The following is a 14,208-nucleotide window of genomic DNA, read 5'->3' as shown; positions in this document are numbered from 1 at the left end:
TATAGGATCTCCCAGCATCATCACTGTGCTGTCCAATCATTGTGTGCTAGGTTACCCTTATAGTGCGATGTGTGTTTGCACAAAGAGAAGCATGTGTGTCAAATATAAAGAAGCACAGAACAGAAAAAGCTGCCAGTTTCTTCTATTTAGAGTCAAGTTAGTGTTTTGTGTCTTTGTTTGAGGCCTAATGTCAAGCAGAGGTGTGTGTAACTGGACTGCTCTGTTATATGTGTGAAATGTGTGCTTCAGCATCATCTTCGTCACTGCTGATTCCTTTGTGTCATCATGTGTTGAGAAGAGAGAACAGTTATAACGGAGGAGCAACAGGAAGCCCTGAAATCTGCATCCAACAAGGAAGTGTTGGCTCACCAGTGATCCCAGCAGAGCCACTGGTTTGGCTCCAGTTGTTCTAGATTCAATGATGTTGTTGCTACAGATACATGTTAGCATCTTTATTGTAGTAAAGTCTTGTAATGTGAAGCTAGAAACAAGGCAGGAAACAGCTCCATGATCTGATCTTAATGATGTTGTTTTTATTTCTGTCTTTCAGAACTGGATTGAAACTATCAAAGGTCTAAAAACAGCCTCAACCCTCCCAAAGACAAACTTTACACACGTCATCTTTCAGCTACAATCTTTGTTGCAGGGATCTTCTGCCAAACAAGGCTGAGAGAAGATTTCTTACAGCTGTCATGTTGATGCTGTTTCAATCTTTGGGCAAACACACTCATATATTAGGGCTGATATCAGGGCTGCACAAGTTCTTTGTGATCATGAATAATAGAAGTGTGCCTGTTGAAGATCATGTTTCTACATGATTATATGTCCTGTTATTGTTCTGTATTATATTCAGCTTTCAGCATCCTTTCCCAGCCCCTGTTACACCATCCATACAAAGCCAATCTGACTGTGAGCCAATGTGTTTGATAGTTTGTGTTGGATCAATAGATTTGACAGACTTGGTTCTCATCCAGAGGGAAACAGTCCAAATTCAGATCTAATGAAATGATGGAGGCTGTTTCCTACCACGGTGCTAATGTGTGACTAACAAGGCTCATGGTCTCCAGCAGACAAGCGCCTGGAATGAGGTGAGCTGAGTGTTGCTTTGGTGGGTCTGTGCCCACGTCATGCATCAGGATTCATATTGGCAATAGTTCATATCTCTGTTCTTTAGCCTTCATCACAAAGCTGTGAAGGAAAAACAAACATCTAACAGGATTTGATGGATGCAAAGTCCACTCAGCTCTTTGTCATTTACAAACTTGTCCAACCAACAAGAGCACAGATGAAAAACACAGTGACACTTAAAGGATTTTGCCATATATGAGCATAGATTACTTTCATATAGATTTTCAATGCAGGCTTTTGGTGAGCCGCTGGGTTGTGTCTAATAATCATCTCAGCATTTTACAATAGAATAGCTCTTTATTAGCTCTTCATTTATTGTTATTGGACATGAAACAAGGAAGCTGTGTTTCTCATTGGATGTTAGTTTCATGTTCATCAGGATCATTTTCTAAAGAGCTGATATTTAGACCATTTACTGCACTGGCTGCACATTCTGTCTACATTTCTCTGTATGTGCTGTGTTTGTCTTTCATATTTCTCCATATTGACACAAACAGTGAACAGCAGTAGATCTACTCTTCATCTGTTTTAGGCCCAGTGAAAGATCTGAAGCAGAAATGGTGTCATTAGGAGAAGAAGAACGGCGAGGAGGCAGCAGCTCTTAAAGATGAAACACAGCAACTTAGCCCTGAGCTCAGAGAGCTTCACATGAAAAAGCTCCTCAAGCAGATCATGTCAGAGGTTTGTCATCAACAGGAGGAACTGTTCATATCATAGAATGAAGGATGCTGTCAGCTGGACGAAGAAGGTTATTTAATGGCAAACGTTCACATTGAAGTCAAATTGTTGTGGTGTTGAACAGATTCATGGACTGATTGTCTCCAGAATGTTAGAAGAGCTTCAATGAATCATTAGAAACAACTTACAGCTGCACAGTTGTGTCAAACACATCTTTGTGTCATTGTGGGATTGTTGTGTTTCTACATGTGACACACGTCTAAAACATGCACACAATTTGAAGACAAACAGGGATCATTTGTTCCCACAGCCAGATGCTGAGAGCCATTTCCTTGTAGTCCTGTGTCTATATATATGTACCATTAGATGTTATTGGAATGATTGTCAGCTTTGATAGTTTCATGTATGTTTAGCTGGACGGCTGTTTGATCCTCCACATGTTTAAAGGTGTCCAGTCCTGAGACACTGGGGGTGGAAACAGCTGTGATGTCATTGGACTGTCACAAAGACAGAAGTGCATGAAGTGAGCAGCCAAGGAGCCGCTGATGTTTTGGATTCAACAGCATTTGAAAGGTTGACACAGACACATTTGCACATAGAAAGCTGAATTTGTCATATGCCACAGTGAACTCACTGTTCAGTGTTTTTCAGGAAGCTTCTTAACTGCCTCTGCTGCCAAACAAGCAGCTGATGTCCTTGAGAAGAAGCTGAAGAAGTCTTCAACAACAAATACAGGAAGTGGACTTTCAAATACTAGATTCACTTTAGACTCACACAAGAAATGACTCAACTAGCTGTGTTTGATTGACTCCTTTGACTATATGAAAGCTCAGTGTGTGTCTGTACACAGACTGTTGTGTTGGACTATTATTCAGTTGTTTTCAAATGTCTGCATCTCAGTGTAGATGAGGCTGGGGGTCATGGGAGGCCACCATAGCAGTCTCTTCAACATCATGACATCATCATAAATGCTGCTGGACTGTCTGATGGGCTGACGGTGAAAAAGCCGTCGGGAAGGAAACAGAAGACATTTCAGAGGCTGCAGCAGATTTCTTTGATTTGGGGCCTTTTTCAGCTTTATTGGACAGAGCAGTGAAGATAAGTGACAGCAAAGCAGAGGGAGAGAGAAAGGGGGCGTGGTCAGAATCAAAGCCAGGCCAGCTGCTCTCCACCTCGTGGCACATGGTCACCTGCTCATCCTAGTGAGCTCCACCAGCAGCCCTTTCACACAGTTTACACTGTCAAACACTGTGTGTGGACCTCAGCTAACAATAGGCTACATTTAAGTCTGGACTACATGCTTTTATATTGAGGCAGATTTTTACCTGTTTTTATTCCATCAGCAGCTCAACATCATGAGCAGCTTTGACATAAAGACATCAAACTCAAGCTGACTTTAAACTGGATCTACTTTTAATACAGGGGCTCAAAAACAACTCACATCTTTATTATATATCAGGACAGAAAGTCATTTCATCTCAAATGGAAACAGCTTTATTTGGAATAATCAGCACTATCAACTGGTTTGGGATCTGCACCAGTTTCATGTCTTTCCAGCTTCTCCAACAAAGTTCCTGTAAAATCAGCATCTTTATTGGTTTGATAGTGATTGATTATTCAGTCCCAATCTGCTGTCATCTAAAGAACAAAATGATGTTTCTACGAGTCAAAAAGCTCCAGATGTTGTTCACAAAGAAAACAAAGATTAGGAAGTTAAACACAAAGTGTTTGGAGCCAAAATGTTCCCAAGCTGCTCTTTTTGAAATGACAGAGGTACAGTGGTGTCTAACAGCACACTGTGGAAGGCAAACATGTTCTTGTTGGATGAAACTTCATGAATCCTTTGTAGATTTGAGCTTTTGGAGCCTTTCTTTTCTCTTCAGGTGTACAGAGGCTGAGGAGGCAGGTGAAGCAGGTGGAGCTGTTGTAATGCTGGCAGAGGGTGTGTCTTAGTAACTCTGTGAGGTAGAACTGGATCCAACATTGTGGATGTGTTGATGTTGGAGCCATTAAGATTCTCTGCACACTGTAGGATTTCCCTGTGATTCACTGCGGGGGCATTTTGGAGTCTGTCAATGAAACTCTTCATATTTGTGTTTGACACCAGTTTATAGAAACAGACAAATGTGTCATGCTTTTGTTCGGCCTCCACAAATATACACATTTGTTCATTGGTTGGACTTTTTGGAAGGAGACACATTGAAAACCATGTTAATAAGATCTTGTTGTTTCCTGTGGATCCGACACAGAGAGTGGACTTCAGACAGAAAGCGTGGAAGAGATTTTAGAGGCCGTGTGTGGCAACAGGAAGTTTCTGTATGTTTGCTGATCTTCCATGTTGAAAACAACACGTGATGTTTGTGAAGTTCTACAATGATCATTGTTCTGACAGCATTTTGAGTGGGAACAGTTCAAACTGAGAGTAGTGGGAGTTATTTACTGATTGAAACAAGCTGAATGTTTCTGTGCACGATGAAGATCAGCAGCTCAGCTGATCAATGAATTGACATCTATCAGTCATTTCATGAGATGAAGTCATCAGCAGACATTTGTTCTAACTGTGTGATAAATGTCAGAACGTCAGGGCTCTGCTTTAGTCACTACTTGATGATCATTGGCTCATTGTTGAATCACGTGGCCCAGTCTGACCTCTGACCCTTTGCTGCAGGTCTTCTGTGTTATCTCCACTTTCATGTCTGATCTTCTGCTGTATCGTCCAAAATAAACATCTGAATCATTTCCAACACTTCAGCAGATCTTTAGTTTGGGCAGCACAGTACAAAATAACACATATTGTACTATACTGCCCACTTCCTGATCTTATTGGATCTGTGTGTGAGGTTGGTGAAGGAAACACATGTTTACTGAGTGAATCGCTGCCATTAGGAACTAGTTTTTATATCACAGCCTAGAAATCACACAGGACCATTTCTGCAAGTGAAAAGTCCTAATTGGAGGAAAATCATTGTGTAGTTTTGTGCGACTGAAGAATTGTCCCAACTACATGTGCTGCTGACCTTTGACCTTTTCTTTAGGTGCACAGAGGAGTCTGTGGAAACATCCTGAGGCAGTGCTACAGATGTCTTCAAATAAAGTGGTGTATTATCCATGTTTTCTATGGATCACATCAATATCCTGATCTAACAAGCCCCCTTTTTGTGGATTTTAGAGCCTCTGACTTTTGCTGCGTCTGCGTCTCATTTCAAGCACAAGAGCAAGAAGTGGATGAAGAAATGGGGCGAGTGGGGTCAGTGTGGTGCATGTCAGCTGTGCTCATGCTTTCACAAAGAACATGTGTATTCATTGGCAGCATTAAGGTGCACTTTAGTCTTCATAATAATAAAGTATTGTGACTTTATTATTGTGAATCCTCACAGTCATGTTGCAGCTCTGCTTTGCTTTAAGAAAATGTTCTACCAGGATGTTACTTTCCTAAACGTGTTCTCCAAATGTTCCCAAAGACTTTGTTCTAAGTAGTTCTACATGATGAAACATTCACACTAAGTTTAAGAAGGACACACAAACACCATCTGTCCTTTCATCATGTGTACAAACGTGTTCAGATGTCAAATGTACCGTGAATGGATGCAAATGTGGATCGTTCCAATAAAATGAGACAGTTTTGTAAGTGGATCCCAGTTTGAAGTTCATTGAAACCTATAAGAACATGTTATTCAAACCAACTTTATCCAACAGGAAGAAGCATCAGGGGAACAGGAAACATTCAAACATGTTTACTGTAAGAACTGCACAAAGGAAGGAAACACAATCCTACACACGAGCACTTTAAAATGGACATTTAGCTTTTCAAACATCAGGGAGTGCTGCAATAACAACACTGTGCCCATTCTGATCAGACTGAAAGATTTATAGAGATTTATCCATGTGCTGGAAAAGGATTTGATATCAACATATATGCAGATTAGTAGCAGCATTTTCTTCATATTGATTTAGAGTTCAGTACTAGGAATATGTAGAATTAACATCTGTGTACATGACGAGTGATGAAAACTTTCAAAGGACGTCAGAATTGGTGTCTCTATCTGTGACTGTCCCAGAGGAACCTACCTGAGGGATTATTAAAGATCTGTCTATCTAGAAAGACTTGCATTGATTCACAGTGTACAATTCTTTCTAATCTATTAACATCTTCCTCCAAATCCTGTTTCTGCTGCATCAGAAGGGCTCAAACCTCCTGCTGTTGTCTGCTGGACCATCAATTCTACTTTATGATGATCTTCAAAGATAAAAACGTGACTTTATTTGTGAACTCTGTGAAATGATGTTTAGTTTGAACCAATCCTGTGTCAGCTGCAGCCACATCATTGCCACGCATACAAATGGCTGCGTTCCTGTTTAGACCTGCTGGCTGTCAATGGGCTTCATTCCATTTCAGACTGCCGGTGGTCGCTGTGATCTAAACTCAACATGGCTCCTGTGTTAGAAGAGCCTCTGAGTTTAAACTTTGCACATTGAATAGTTTCTTTGCAACACTATGGAGCTACCAGCCCAGTATATGTAGCCCACAGTAGATGGAGTTATCAAGCTGCACTGACAAACATCAGGACTCATGTGATCCCTACATGTGGACCTTTCACACATGGATCCAAGTGCAGATTCAACTCTGCATTACATTTGACTGTTACACACTTTCATTTTCTAGCTGTGTCACTTCCTGCTTCTTGGATCAGAGAGTTTATCCATGTCCACAAATGTTTGGCTGCATATTTGTATCATCTATATTTTCCAGTCTTCATACAGCCGATATTTCATGTGGACTCCAATCTGCCACCTGCCATCACGTTTTCAGGGTTCATTCAGTGTTGAAATGTAGGACAAACAGCAGCACATGTTCTCTAAATGTTTGCAGTCATTTTAAATGAAGCTGATACTACATGAGACATTTTGCACATTTATTGTCTTTGAACAGAGAATAATAAAACCATCAAACATATACAGGCTGTGCAAATACAAACTTCTGTGGTGCATTTGATGACCTGCAGAGGAGAACAAGTCGGGCTTTTCAGCCCTAACACAACCTCTTTGTTCTCAATACTACAAAACCTTCAAAGGCTGATATGCAAGTTTGCATGAATCACCAACACAGTTGTGTTTGTTTCTAGTATAGTTATAAATAAGCTGATCAAATATCTGCTGACTGATTAGATCCAGTATCTATTACAGATGAACTGGATATCACAGCATGTTGTTATTCCGGAACTTGGAATTACCAGCAGCCGTGGAACCAAAAGAAAATCAGACAGAAAGAAAATCACCTGGTGCTGTACAAAAGAAAGTGTGAAAACAAACCACCACCTGAGGTCCCAGGGCCACTGGCACATCCTCCGTTCACTGAAATAAAACACAGAAAAATACGTTAAAAATACATTAAAAGAAAAAAAGGACACTGAGCGTCAGGCGTCAGGCTTGCTACATGTCATAAAAACTAAAACCAACTTTAATAACTTTAATAAAAGAAGTCACACACGCACACACACCAAGCTGGAAGGCTTACCCCCCACGAGTCAACTACAACTCGTGCTGGTAGTAATTGTCCAGGCCTCGATCACAAGCCCGTCTGGCTCCCCACAGGCTGAGATTGGCAACTGAGGCAGTTTAAGGTTCCAAGCACGACACTTGGGCAGAGGATCGCTCCAGCCTGATCACAGAGGCGAGGGTACAAGCAACAATCCAGAATAAAATAAAATAAAACCAGGCAAACCAATTGTTTTCTTAATATTTTACTCTTTATTTCTTTTACTATAAATAAAACTGTTAATATTTGAGCCAACCTGCCTCTATGTGCATCCTTCAATCTGTGCGGCCTCTTTTTATTCCTTTTATCTATTTTTCTTAAATTTATATATTTCCTGGGGGTGAAATTCCCTAGGTGGCCTTGTCATTTTATTATCATTTCTTTTACACCGACCCCTTGGTCATAACAATATGGTCTGGAGTGTATTCACAGAATTCACAGAAGCAATGTCAAGCCCCAAAGCCTGCTAATTAATTTCTACTGCTCCACCATCGAGAGCCTTCTGACCTCCTGCTGCACCCTCTGCTTCAACTGCTGCACTGTGGAGAACAAGAGGAAACTGCAGCGCGTGGTGAGGGCAGCAGAGCGGCCAATCGGCAATTCACTAACCCCCCTCAGAGACCTCTATACTGGCAGCCTTCAGCAGGAAGCATCATCATCAAGGACCCCTCCACCCTGGACACTCACTGTCCCACCTTCCCTCTGGTAAACTCTACAGGTCCAACAAAGACAAACAGACTCAGTAGAAGTTTCTACCTCCACCCTGATTGAAGGTTAACTGTGCTGTTAACACTCATGGACACTTGCACTAGATTTATTTCTAACCAGTATTCATTACAGTAGAATTCCTGCCTCTATTTATAGAACTGTATTCTTTTACAGCAGCAACCAGCATTCCTACCACTTACTCAATGTGCAATCCCACCAATCACAGAGCACCTTATACTGACCTGATCCTCCTCTTTACACTGTACCTGCAGATATATCTATAGATTTGTTTCTGTGTATAACTTGTGCAGATCCTTTTGTTTACTTCATTTATTGTGCATTACACACATTCCCTGTGTAGGTACCTCTGAAACTTGTTCTTATCTTTATTTATCTTCTTCTATTATCCTGAGAATCTGAATGTAAACAGATACAAGCTGCCAATGGAGAGAAACTCCTCATTGTTCTGGTAACAGTGACAATAAAGATCTTCTATCTTATCCTGATAGAATTTCTATGAATTTGTGTCAAACTGTGGACTCACGGGACGAGTCTTCAGATGACGTCTCTGCTCATCGCAAGAACTCGAGCAACTAACCATAAACGTTCATCCTCTCTGTGTCTGACTTTTAGCTTCAAAATCTCTTCATTTCATTTTGTTCTTTTCTTCTTAACATAGAAAATTCCATTATGAACATTTGGCTGCATATGAATATACTTCACTTTATGAAGCATCAACCCATGCAGTTCATCTTCAGTTAGATTCACCATCAGCTCATTTTCACATCAACATCCACATAATGTCTTTTTGATTCAAACACACAGGAAAACTTTCTTCCCAGAAACAAATATATTCAGTATAATTGATTTGATTTCCATGTTAATGTTAGATTAGTGGCTCCTCCATCCTTTCCACACAGACTCTCAGTGTGGGGCCTACAGAGTTATTATCATAGTTTCTTATTCGTTGCTTTGGTTAAACTTCTACCTGATTGTATTCTAAACAGTTTCAGTCAGTTAAGCAGGATTAACTATCAGCACAATCACATATGAATTATGACTCTATTGTTAACTCTTAATGTCTTTTATCAGGATGGAGTTCTGGCACATTTCTTATCTTCCAACATTCCTGCAGCCACACACACACTAATCTCTCAAAGCTGAGTCTACACACACAACATCTACACATTTAAATCATGTCAATTATTCAACATATTCATTAAACCTCTGATTCAGAATGAAGATGATTTACTAATAGCACTTCATATCATTGTAAACACAACAGCCTAAATGTTAAAACCTTTTTATTTCTCTCAGAGCCAATAAGAGGTGAGGGGGGGACTTCTGTCTCTCTCTGTCCCACCTCTCTCAACAAGGCTCATTAAATTCATCCCACTTTCATCATTCATCAAAAACATATTTATGCTGACTATGTGATGTAATGCAAGAACAGTAGAGGTGAATGGATGGATAATACAATAATAAAATGTCATATAATAACTGCAGCTGTCAGCAGAGCAGCTGAACTAGAACAGCAGTCGTACATTTATTTACAAACCCCACGTGTACAGGGCAGGATGTGCAATGGTCCAGGGGAAAAGGGACAAAGTCCAACACTCGCTCCGCTCACTCGCTGCTCTCGTATTTGTTTTCAGCACACTCACTCTCACTCCACTCCACGCCACCAGGGAAACAGATCGGGGTCACGGATGAGTGCGAGAACCTGAGCACAAGAGAACTGCGGTGAGCATAAACAGAGTCATCACACGACAAACGGGGTTTATTGGGGCTGTACTGACGAGAGTAAGTCCACCACCCAGCGAAGAAGCCTTCTGAGCCTCAGCTTAAATAGCCCAGGAGTCCAGGTCATCAGGTAGATTCACGGCAGGTGCGTGGGCCAAGGGCGGAGCCCAGCTGAGCTCCGCCCAGGCAGACAGGTGAGAGACAGGAGAGAGAGACATATAACCATAGTTTGCTAATAGCAAATTCTTTTGTCAGGTTTAAAGTGAGATCCTGCTTTAAGGGCAGCTTCATCTGCTGGTAATGACAGATGTTTCTAGTATATCAGGCTTGGCCAACATTACAGGGACTTACTTGCAGAGACCCACGAGCTCCAAACTTGGTGCTTTATGATTGGTGCAGATGCTCTAAGCTACTATTAACCAATAAGAACCACGGGGTCAGGGGTCACTACAAGAACTTATCAGCCACCAACTTGTATATATAACTTTACTCACACTTGTAAAACTCTGTAAGTAGAATTCAATGGGGCAGAGTGACCTGAGCACAGGCCCACTCTGTGACACTCAGAGCTTTGTGGATATCATCTGCAGGTGCACGTACTGGGAGTACTGGACACAGTGCATGTGCAGCCAGCTTGCAGCCACTTTGCCACCACTTTAGGACAATGTTTACAGTAGACTGAGCCACACTGACTGTGAGCAGTCATTGTGCTGCTGCATGGCTGATGGCACTGTCCCTGCAGCTGTCAGGGACAACAAGAACCACTCAGCTACCTCAGCCAAGCCAAGACTGTGCTGATGTTGTGACCTGAGACCAAGACACTAACCCAGGATGGTGATATGATGGTGTGAGAGTGGCTGGATGAGCCCATCCCACCTTAAATATGGATCATATAAATATCTGTAATGCAACACATGTTTTATGCAACATGAACATATTTCCAGCTGTTTCATGTTGTGTTTCCAAGATTTCAGTTTCCTGTAACTTTCATTTGTATTTCCTTCAGTCTGTTAATCTTGGAGCTGTGTGCAGCTTCTTATTACCAGGTGAGAATATGTAACAGTCTGTAGATGTGATGACACTATGGAGCGGATCTCCTGTCTAGTTCTGCACAGAAAGCTGATGTCACTGCAGCTGCTAATATGTGCTGCAGCCAAGCCTACATGAGAGGCTGTGCTGTGGAACAGGGTGGTGCAGGTGGTGTTATCTACATTTGAACATTAGACAACAGTCATATGAAGACACTTGATGTTGTTAGCTAAAGACCTACAATAAGAGAAAGAGAGCAGCAGCACTAGTGCAGCAACAGCAGCTCATGTTATAAAAACACTGATCAATGATTTGACTGTAACTGCTCCAACTGTCTGTGTCAGTGATGCTGTTGGAGATGTTTCAGTAACACTGACTGAGACTGAAATGGTTTAACACTGGTTTCATGTTCAGAGAGATTTGACTGTTAAATGTCACATATTTCTGATATATGTATAACACATAATCATGCTCTGTTACACACATTCATATTTGACTGTTACTGTATCATATTCAGTCCTCGTCTTACACTCAGGTGTTCATCGCAGTCACAGACGTGTCTGTAGTTGTTGTTGTGTGTTTGATCACTTTGTGTTTGTCTGTTTCTGGTGTGATGACAGCTGAGACGTGTTTGGTTCTGTGGTTCAGTTTCATCTAAAACCTCCTGAAAGTCTGAATAATCGTCTCCTTCGCTGAGATCAGACAAAAGCACTAACTAACAATAACGACTAGTAAGTGCCTCAGTTAGCAGAAATTACATTCAGAGATAAGTATTTATGAAACCTCAGAGAAATCAAACTTCATAACATTTATAGAAGCAGAATTATCCTGTATGTTAATCACCTGAAACATTATTATTATCTAAATACTTCATGAATAAACCTATAATTTACAACCATAACAGCTCCTAAATAACTGCTCTGTCTGTGATGTCATACTTTAGACATATAAACTGCTGTCACTGATGATGTTCTGAACTTATTGATCCAGATCTTTTAAATCCGTCTTAATGTAACCGGCGTGTTCCTACGTTGTGTCTGACAATGAAAGGTCAAAGAAACAAAGAGCTCCAAGTCATTAACTTGCTCGCTCCAGCTCCTACAACCAAATGCAAACAGCAGGGAAGAGGGTTAGCTCCACCCACCACAACTTCCAAGCTAGCAAGAATGATCTATTCATGCTAGCATAGCCTGTGCCTGTAACACATCTGTGGCACACACGTACTACACATTTACAGCATCTAGCAAAGACACAATGATGACAATGATTGAACTAAAAACACAATCAGAAACATCAGGGTGGCTAAATATACATTATATGTGTGTTGTACAGTGTTGGGAAAGAAATGACACCGACCCCTCCCACAGGGGAATTGTAGAAAAGGGGAGGGGCCAAAGGGGTACCCCAAAATTTACAGGGTTGCACCAAAGAAGAAGAATGAGGAGGGGCTCCAGCTGATAATAAACATAAGTGCAGACTTGGAGGTCCTGAAAGTATAACAGGACCAGTTTGGGTCTGGTTCCATTAATAAACTACATACTAATGCTCACTATTGTGTAGTTGTTATAAAGTGCGACTAAATCCTCCCTCTGGATGGGAAGAGTCCATGTGTCAGTATTCAGACAGCTGGCTTGGGTTTCTGCAGCTAATGTGTCACCTGTGAGAACTCTGAGACAAACCCACAGCATGCAGGTCATTTCTACATCTGCTGGTGTGTCCTCAGTTTCCCAGCATGCCTTGGCTGTGCTCATGGAAGTGAATGAGGGGGAAAGATCTGTCCTGCTGCCCTGTCAGTACTCGGATTTCATACCTGGTGATCTCAGAGGACAAAAGCAGCGTTACAGCGGCGCACATCGATGAGAGCTGATGCTCTCAACACTTCAGACCTCCGCCTGTCTCTGAGAAAACCAACAATGGCTGTCAGCAGCAACTACACCTGCTCCACCAGTGCTGGGAGAGAAGAGCTGAGACTGACAGTTCTTTGTACAGGTCAGTACTGTAGAGGTCAGAGGTCAGTTTGCTGACAAACCATTTAAAAACCTTTTTGAGCTAAAATCCATGGAAGTCACAGAGGAAAGAAGAGACACTGCAGAGAGGATCCAGAATATTTGATGTTTTCTGATGACAGTTAAAGTTTCCAGCTATCAAAAAGTGTAACAGCGCAGCCTTCATGTCCTTTCAGTTCTCCATCATTAATGATGACTGTCCGTTATAAATCATGTTGGCTAGTTTTCTAACTCAGTCCATGTCTCCAAAGCAAACTTCTGTCCCACACTTTCTGTGCTGAGTCTTCAGGGATTCTTTTCACTTGGTGCTGAACTAACTTTAATGAATTGGGGCTCCAAAGAAACCCCAGCCCTCCCTAAACAAGGCTAACAAGCAATGCAACAACTCTTTGGGCTCTCTGTAGTGTAGCTATTAATCACAATCAGCTTTACTGACCACAGATATGCACACATGACACCTTCATGACAGACACTTACTATATGCACAGCATATGCATGAGGACTGACTATAAATATCTATAGAGCCAGGGTTCAGCATAATAGTTGTATTCACAGGTGTGCTCTATATCTCAACAATGGCTCATATTAGGATGACAGTTTTCAAACAGGTCAAGTGCCTCTATGCACGTAATTAGGTAAAATATTTGCCTATTTTACTTCATCTCATATGTCATTGTACTGAATTTGAGCAACCTTAAGCTTAATGCAGATTACTTTTAACACTTATCCACCTCAATCAAATCTGTGGTCTGGAGCACGGCTGTTGTTGATCAGGGCAAGCTAAAAAAAATAATCTAAACGTGTGTGTATTGGCAGTTTTGATGGGTACTAATCATTTATTACAGGTGGGGTTACTCAGGCTTGCGCTTAGGACACTCTCTAGCAAAGTGACCTATGTCCCCACACCTGTAACACTTTTCATTCCTTCGCTTTTGTCCGCCCCTAGGTCTCCGCCTATCTCTACTTCCTCCATTCTTGCCTCTATTCTGCTCTCTGTTTTGCCCCTGGAAAAAGGTCTCGTCTACTAAGAAGGCAGCGGCTGCAGAGCTTTGTGACTTCTTCTGTGTTTCCTTAATTGCTTCTTGTACATGGCGGGTCCAGTTCATACATTCAGCGGACCCGTCAGCGTTATGATTAACATTTTGTTTTCCGATGAAATCAGCAATGGGTGGGTGAAAGCCATTCACCAGAGCATAGCTTAACTGCTGCTGATGTGGGCTGGCCTTCTCTACACGCTCTTCAAGGTTGCTGTGTTTTCTGACAACTTCTAACATTTGACATTCTCCAACGACTGGTTTACGGTGATTACAGTTATGAGCATATAAATACCTCGCACTGCCGGGAGTAAATCCTTGCATGAATGTGTCGTCTCCCTGTGAG

At 41.6% G+C, this 14,208-nt stretch overlaps 1 long non-coding RNA gene across 2 annotated transcripts; it reads left to right on the top strand.

Annotated features, from left to right (window-relative positions):
* Window positions 1–9,703: 9,703 nt before the first annotated feature.
* LOC112848049 (uncharacterized) lies at window positions 9,704–12,736 on the top strand. Of its 2 annotated transcripts, none has more exons than XR_003221941.1 (2): window positions 9,704–9,793; window positions 12,546–12,736. It is a non-coding gene; the product is annotated as an uncharacterized LOC112848049 (long non-coding RNA). The 2 variants fall into 2 exon arrangements; XR_003221940.1 differs by lacking the exon at window positions 9,704–9,793 and adding an exon at window positions 9,800–9,987.
* The last annotated feature ends 1,472 nt before the right edge of the window (window positions 12,737–14,208 follow it).

This window comes from Oreochromis niloticus, linkage group LG10 (assembly GCF_001858045.2).
Source record: "Oreochromis niloticus isolate F11D_XX linkage group LG10, O_niloticus_UMD_NMBU, whole genome shotgun sequence".
Lineage (NCBI taxonomy): Eukaryota > Metazoa > Chordata > Actinopteri > Cichliformes > Cichlidae > Oreochromis > Oreochromis niloticus.
This window is presented reverse-complemented; position numbering and strand designations above follow the sequence as displayed.